We start from the raw sequence: 7,500 nt of genomic DNA, 5'->3' as shown, positions 1-7,500 counted from the left end.
TGGAGGTGACGCATCAGCAGGTGAAGCGATTATTGCGGGGCTGGACACACAGAAAGCTACCGGCCCTGATGACATCAGCCCGCACCTGCTGAAGCGATGCTCCCAGGAACTGGCTGCCCCTCTCACCCAAGTCTTCACAACTTGTGTACGGGAAAACGTCTGGCCTTCAGTGTGGAAGGAGGCTCGAGTAGTTCCTGCACACAAAAAAGCTCCAGGACGGACCCAAAAAACTACAGACCCATATCCCTGTTGTCAGTGGTGGGTAAAGTGTTTGAGAGGGTCGTGGCAGAGGTGGTGTGTAGCCATCTCAAGGACAATGCCCTCCTCTCAGACCAACAGTTTGGGTTCAGACCTGGAAGGTCAACCTCCGACCTAATGATGCTTCTCACCAGGCAGTGGCAGGACGCCCTCGACGACGGCAAGGACACTATAGTGGTTGCTTTGGACATAGCTGGAGCTTTTGATAAAGTATGGCACAACGGATTACTGGAAAAGCTTCGTGCTAAAGGCATCCAGGGTGGCTTGCTACGACTCCTGGGAAATTACCTGCAGGACAGAAGCCTCAAGGTGGTTGTCAACGGGCAAACATCTGAGTCCCTGCCTGTGGAGGCATCAGTGCCACAGGGTTCAATTCTTGGCCCACTCCTGTGGAATATCTACGTGGATGATCTTCTCCAGCTACTGCCAGGAGTCAAGGCCTATGCTGATGACTGCACCCTCTCCTATACCTATCCACGCCAGGACAGTGGGCGGGCTGCTGAGGCCATCAATCAGCAGCTACGAGTGATAGAGGAGTGGGGTGCTCGCTGGCAAGTGACATTCGCGCCGGAGAAGACACAGGCAATGGTTGTCTCTCGGTCCCCAGCCGCCATGGCAGCAATGGCAGGAAAGTTGTCTTTGGCGCTGCTGCTCTCCCACTCCAAGATGACGTCAAGATACTTGGAGTGGAGGTGGATCGAGGGCTGAGGTTTGACAGCCATGTCAAATCCATTGCCAAGAAAGCCTCTCACAGGATCTCCGCTCTCAGAAGGATCGCCAGTTTCCTCGACAGGAAGGGAGACTGCTGCTGTACAAGGCACAGGTGCGGCCCCACCTTGAGTACGCAGCTCTCTCCTGGATGTCCTGTGCCGCCACACACAGAAGGAGACTGGACAGCATCCAACGCCGCGCCATACGGCTAGTAGATGCTGCAATACCACCTCACCCAGAGCCTGAGCGTCCCCTTGATTCACTGGAACACCGCAGAGATGTGGCGGCAATCGTAGTGTTCCATAAGGCACAGGTGCAAAGAGTGCCACATCTGGCAGGGCTGCGTCATCCTCTGAGAGTCACCGCACGGAGCACGAGAACGGTGCTCAATGGTGGTGACGCCGTAGAGGTGCCGCGATCCCACGGGTGTCAGCATCAACGCACCTTCGCAGGACGCGTCTCCAGGATGTGGAACTTGTTCACGGCCGCGGTGCCTCACGTCCAGGAGATGAACACACACAGTGTCAAACTGATGGCACATAAGTGGAGACAGACACTGCCAACTCCTCTGACACTCTTTGTGACGTGACACTCAGTGTAGTGCAGTGCGTGAATAGTGCTAGTGAAGTGAAAAGAACAGTGCTCCATTTACATGCTGACCATCTTGTATATTATCTATTTTTAAGTCTTGTAAATATTGTAGAGAAATAGATTGTAGTACCCTTAGAATAGGTAGCACACGACAGTGCGCCTTTGGGTACATGTTCTTCTGTATAAATTATGTTTAAATAAAAAAAAAAAAAAAAAGAGAGAGAGAGAGAGAGAGAGAGAGAGAGAGAGAGAGAGAGAGAGAGAGAGAGAGAGAGAGAGAGAGAGAGAGAGAGAGAGAGAGAGAGAGAGAGAAGAGAGGAGAGAGAGTAGTAGTAGTAGTAGTAGTAGTAGTAGTAGTAGTAGTAGTAGTAGTAGTAGTAGTAGTAGTAGCAGTAGTAGTAGTAGTAGTAGCAGTAGCAGTAGCAGTAGCAGTAGCAGCAGCAGCAGTAACAGTAAGAGTAGCAAAACCTTAAAAAAAAAAAAAAAAAAAAAAAAAAAAAGGAAAAGGAAAAATAAAATAAAATTCCCATACAGCACAAAACAATATGAACCTTGAAAAGCGAAAACAGTACAAAACAATTAGAGTGAAAACAACACCTTGAGAACACCACAGACGAGAAGCAGTCAAGGAAACACACTTCATCACCACCACCATTGCTATTCCTGTCACCATCACTCACACGCTGACGTGAAGGAGGTGAGGGGAAAACTGCAGGGAAAAGTGGAAAAAAAAATGAAGAAAACAAAAAAGTAAGAGACAGGAAATTGGAGGAGAAAGGGAGTAGAGACAAAAAAAGAAGGAAGGAGTGACAAGAATAAATTGAATAAAAGTGAAGAACGAAGAGAAATGGAAATGAATACGAAATATAGGAAAGTGAAAACAGAAGAGGAGAAATAAACTGAAGGAAAGTACAAAAAAAAAAAAAGCGATGAAATGAAAAGAATAGAAACTGAAAGGAGACGAGAGAGAGAGAGAGAGAGAGAGAGAGAGAGAGAGAGAGAGAGAGAGAGAGAGAGAGAGAGAGAGAGAGAGAGAGAGAGAGAGAGAGAGAGAGAGAGAGAGAGAGAGAGAGAGAGAGACTGGAAAGAAATGGTCAAGAGAATAAAGGGAGAGACAAAGAAGAAAATAAGAAAATTAAACAGAAATAAGGAAAGAAAATAAGAAAGATTAAAAATGAAATAATGAAGAGCCAAACATATAGAAAAGTAGGAAGGAAAGAGAGGAAGAGAAGAGAGAGAGAGAGAGAGAGAGAGAGAGAGAGAGAGAGAGAGAGAGAGAGAGAGAGAGAGAGAGAGAGAGAGAGAGAGAGAGAGAGAGAGAAATAAGAGAAGAGGAAATGGAGGAAGGAAGGAAAGGAGGAAAGAACTTCACCCACACTCCACTGCCCTCACTTCACCTGTTTTTTTCCTCCAGTGACCAGCAGGTGGAGGGAGAAACAAGGAGGGAGGGAAGGAAGGATGGAAGGAGGAGGAGGAGGAGGGAGAGGAGAGGAGAGGTGAAAGGGGGAAAGGAAGGAGGGAAGGATGAATATTTGAATAATTATTACGATCCAGGTGTGTGATAAGTGAACCATGAATGAAGGTGAAAGGGTTGGGAAGGTGAGTCAGCCAGCGGTGAGAACAGGCAACATAATAAAATGAAAAAATAAAGGCTGGTGAAAGAAATTAGCATGCCTACACGTGGCACTCCAATTACAAAACATGCCTATCTATTCCCACCTGCCTTCCTCACTCATAAATGTACAATCGCTTCCTTTTTCAACTTTATAATAGCATAACACGTTGCAGGAAGCCATCAGATATACACGTAGCAGTCCTATCTATAAATTGATCTAATATTCCTTTACCATAAGATCATAAGTACAGTGCGGAAAGTTGCAAGAAAATAATAATAATGGTAATAATAGACAGGAAATGAAGATGGAATAAAGTGAACGTGAATGGGAAGTTAAGTGAAAGATAAGGCAATAAAGAGCGAATCAGGAGGAGGAGGAGGAGGAGGAGGAGGAAAATGGTGGAAAAAATTATAATGTTCTGGGAAAAGAAAAACACGTAACAGAAAATAAATACGAAATAGTGAATCTGAAAATGGAAACTGAAAGAGAGAGAAAACATTATGGTAGTGTGAAATGAGAGAATTCAAAAGGAAATAAATAAAAAAAAAAAAAAGAACTAACACATACGGTGAACTAAACGTAGGAGTTGAAAATAAAACAAAGAAAACTGGACAGACTGAAATAGACAGAGATTTCACAGGAACCAAAGAACAAAGGAAAAAAAAATGTGATGAAACTAAAGTACACAAAAGAGAAGATAACGTAAAAAAAATAATAAATAAATAAACATAGTAAGATTAAATGAAAGGAGAAAGGGAAACACAGAGCAACAAAAACGAAAACGAAAAAAAACTGATAAAAATAAATGAGAAAATGAAAAGGAGAGAGAGAGGAAAAGAAAAAAAAACATGACCAAGAAAAAAATAGAGATCAATGAAACAAAAAAAAAGAAAAGAGAGATAAAAGAGAACCAGATTACTAACTGAGCAAAAAAGAAAACGAAGAAAAATATAAATAGATACAAAAAAACAAAGAAAATCAAAACAAGAAAAGGAAAAGGAAATGCAAACGAAAACAACACAAACGAAGGTACAAAATTAGAAAACGGAGGAGGGTGTCAGGGTGATGAGGGAGAAAGTAAGAAGTGAACAGCAGGGTGCGTAGTTTTTAGGGTGCCAGGGTGAAGGAGGAAGGGGAGATGGAGAGGGAGGGAGATATGAAGGATCGCAGGTGTGGAAGGAAGGGATGTCAGGGTGAAGGGCAGGTGTCAGGGGGATGTCAGGTGTGGGATTAACACATCACCTATGAGGCACAAGGTGAAAAACGACCATAAGGGTGAAAATAAAGGTATAAAGAACCAGGAATAACCAGAAAGGTATAAATAATAATAACAAGGTGTATTCAGAGCAAGAAGGGTACATTTGAAAGGTATATTTAGTAAGGGGAGGTAGTATAAGGTAAGGATGAGGTAAAGTATGAGTGTCGCTAAGGTATGTAGGGTATCTGTACCTAAACCTTTGCTGTATAAGGGTATAAGTGACACAAGGTAAGTCAAGGCAAGATTAGCATCAGTATAAGGGTACGTGTGTGTGTGTGTGTGTGTGTGTGTGTGTGTGTGTGTGTGTGTGTGTGTGTGTGTGTGTGTGTGTGTGAGAGTCACCTTTACCTTCACTACATTCCTTCCCGCTCACCTCTACAACTCTCGCGGCCTTTAAAAACAGTTTGGGTCGTTCCGGGATTAAAAGAGAAACAGTCGTAAATATGTATGTGTCTGTCTGTCTGTATGTATGTATGTATGTATGTAGTGTGCTTTGTGATGCATGTTCTGTGTTAGTGAACCTCTTGTAAGTATGTATGTATGTATGTATGTATGTATGTAGTGTGCTTTGTGATACATGTTCTGTGTTAGTGAACCTCTTGATCTCTTAATTTGATCCCTTTTGAAATATAAGATCAAATTCATCATCATTATTTATTCTTCTATTTTTACAAGTGTTTTATTATCATACCATTCTGTCTCATTCAGCCTTCACGTGAAGCGTAACACACTCTGCACTCATTATGTCTGATACAGTCCTTGCATTTATGTGGTGTGTAAAATCTAATCTAATCTACTTATATATACAAACTCAACTAACCTCATTGCATTCACTCCCATTGTGTTTAATGGTTCCCTCCACTAAACACTAACAGATATGTGAACTGAGGCTAAGTAACAGCAAAATAGCAACACAACATCAGCAAACAAGGGAAGCTGCAACAAGACACCAGGGCAACGCGGGGCAAACCTACTGACCTGCTGGGAATCTGCCAATAAAACCCAGTCATAGATTTTCACCACTTGAGAATTTGATAACTAGAGATTGAGACGAGAAGAAAGGCTGGAAACACAATAGAAATGAGTACGTTAACTTACTCTACACGTTATGTTTGCTGTATTACCGGCCTTGACTGTGTGTGTGTGTGTGTGTGTGTGTGTGTGTGTGTGTGTGTGTGTGTGTGTGTGTGTGTGTGTGTGTGTGTGTGTGTGTGTGTGTGTGTGTGTGTGTGTGATAGATTGATAGAGAGAGAGAGAGAGAGAGAGAGAGAGAGAGAGAGAGAGAGAGAGAGAGAGAGAGAGAGAGAGAGAGAGAGAGAGAGAGAGAGAGAGAGAGAGGTGTGTGTGTGTGTGTGTGTGTGTGTGTGTGTGTGTGTGTGTGTGTGTGTGTGTGTGTGTGTGTGTGTGTGTGTGTGTAATTCACCACGGTCGTCTGCTGGTCACCCAGCCAGTCTTCCTCATTACGGAGAGAGCTCAGAGCTCGCAGACCGATCTTCGGTAGGATTGAGACCACAACACACTCCACACACCGGGAAAGCGAGGCCACATCCCCTCGAGTTACATCCCGTACTTATTTATTGCCAGGTGAACAGGGGCCACACATTAAGAGGCTTTCCCCATTTGCCTCGCCGCTTCCCGGGCCCTCTCGATTGTGAGCCGAGCGTGCTAACCACTACACAACGCGGGGTGTGTGTGTGTGTGTGTGTGTGTGTGTGTGTGTGTGTGTGTGTGTGTGTGTGTGTGTGTGTGTGTGTGTGTGTGTTATTCACCACGGTCGTCTGCTGGTTACCCAGCCAGTCTTTCCCATACGGAAAGAGCCCAGAGCTCGTAGTGACCAATCTTCGGGTAGGACTGAGACCACAACACACTCCACACACCGGGAAAGGAGGTCACAACCCCTCGAGTTACATCCCGTACCTATTTACTGCTACGTGAACAGGAGCCACACATCTTAAGAGGCTTGCCCATTTGCCTCGCCGTTTCCCGGGACTTGAACCCGGACCTTCTCGATTGTGAGCCGAGCGTGTTATAACTCACTGTTTGATCTGCTGCAGTCTCTGACGAGACAGCCAGACGTTACCCTACGGAACGAGCTCAGAGCTCATTATTTCCGATCTTCGGATAGGCCTGAGACCAGGCACACACCACACACCGGGACAACAAGGTCACAACTCATCGATTTACATCCCGTACCTACTCACTGCTAGGTGAACAGGGGCTACACGTCAAAGGAGACACACCCAAATATCTCCACCCGGCCGGGGAATCGAACCCCGGTCCTCTGGCTTGTGAAGCCAGGGCTCTAACCACTGAGCTACCGGGCTGTGTGTGTGTGTGTGTGTGTGTGTGTGTGTGTGTGTGTGTGTGTGTGTGTGTGTGTGTGTGTACGAATGTGTGTTGCCGGGACTCAAAAAAGTATTACATAGATATACGCGAACCTTGAAAAGACTTATGAATCTCTCTCCCTCTCTCTCTCTCTTACACTTTCTACCACACGACTCGGAACTAACGCGGCTTGGTGAGCGAAGGTCACGGAAGCAATCAAACTCAACTAAAACTGGTGTGAGAGAGGGAGAGAGAGAGAGAGAGAGAGAGAGAGAGAGAGAGAGAGAGAGAGAGAGAAACAAGAAAATACAGCATCTCTCTCTCTCTCTCTCTCTCTCTCTCTCTCTCTCTCTCTATCTCTTCGGATCTCCAAACTGATCATATCCTTCCCAATCCCTTTGATGCTGAGGAGGAGGAGGAGGAGGAGGAGGAGGAGGAGGAGGAGGAGGAGGAGGAGGAGGAGGAGGAGGAGCGTTATTAAGGTCAAGGTGAGTGTGTGGGCAGCCGCTGGAATGGTCAAGAGGGGAAGGGAAAAACGGGAGGAAAAATAGAACAACGGAGAGAGAGAGAGAGAGAGAGAGAGAGAGAGAGAGAGAGAGAGAGAGAGAGAGAGAGAGAGAGAGAGAGAGAGAGATTATAGAGGGGAAAAAGGTTAAAAGTTGGAGAAAGAGATAGAGAGAGAAGGACAGGAAAGAAAAACAGACGTGAGAATCTGTCAGAGAGAGAGAGAGAGAGAGAGAG

General features: G+C 45.1%; 1 protein-coding gene and 1 pseudogene across 1 annotated transcript in view; one reads left to right on the top strand and one right to left on the bottom strand.

Annotated features, from left to right (window-relative positions):
• The window catches only part of LOC123509435, a 21,583-nt pseudogene extending 19,581 nt beyond the window's left edge, over positions 1-2,002 (top strand).
• The window catches only part of LOC123509684, a 155,216-nt gene that overhangs the window by 90,899 nt on the left and 56,817 nt on the right, over positions 1-7,500 (bottom strand).

The sequence above is a fragment of the Portunus trituberculatus genome, chromosome 27 (assembly GCF_017591435.1).
Source record: "Portunus trituberculatus isolate SZX2019 chromosome 27, ASM1759143v1, whole genome shotgun sequence".
NCBI lineage: Eukaryota > Metazoa > Arthropoda > Malacostraca > Decapoda > Portunidae > Portunus > Portunus trituberculatus.
The sequence above is the reverse complement of the archived record's forward strand: the minus strand, read 5'-3'. Positions and strand labels throughout refer to the sequence as shown.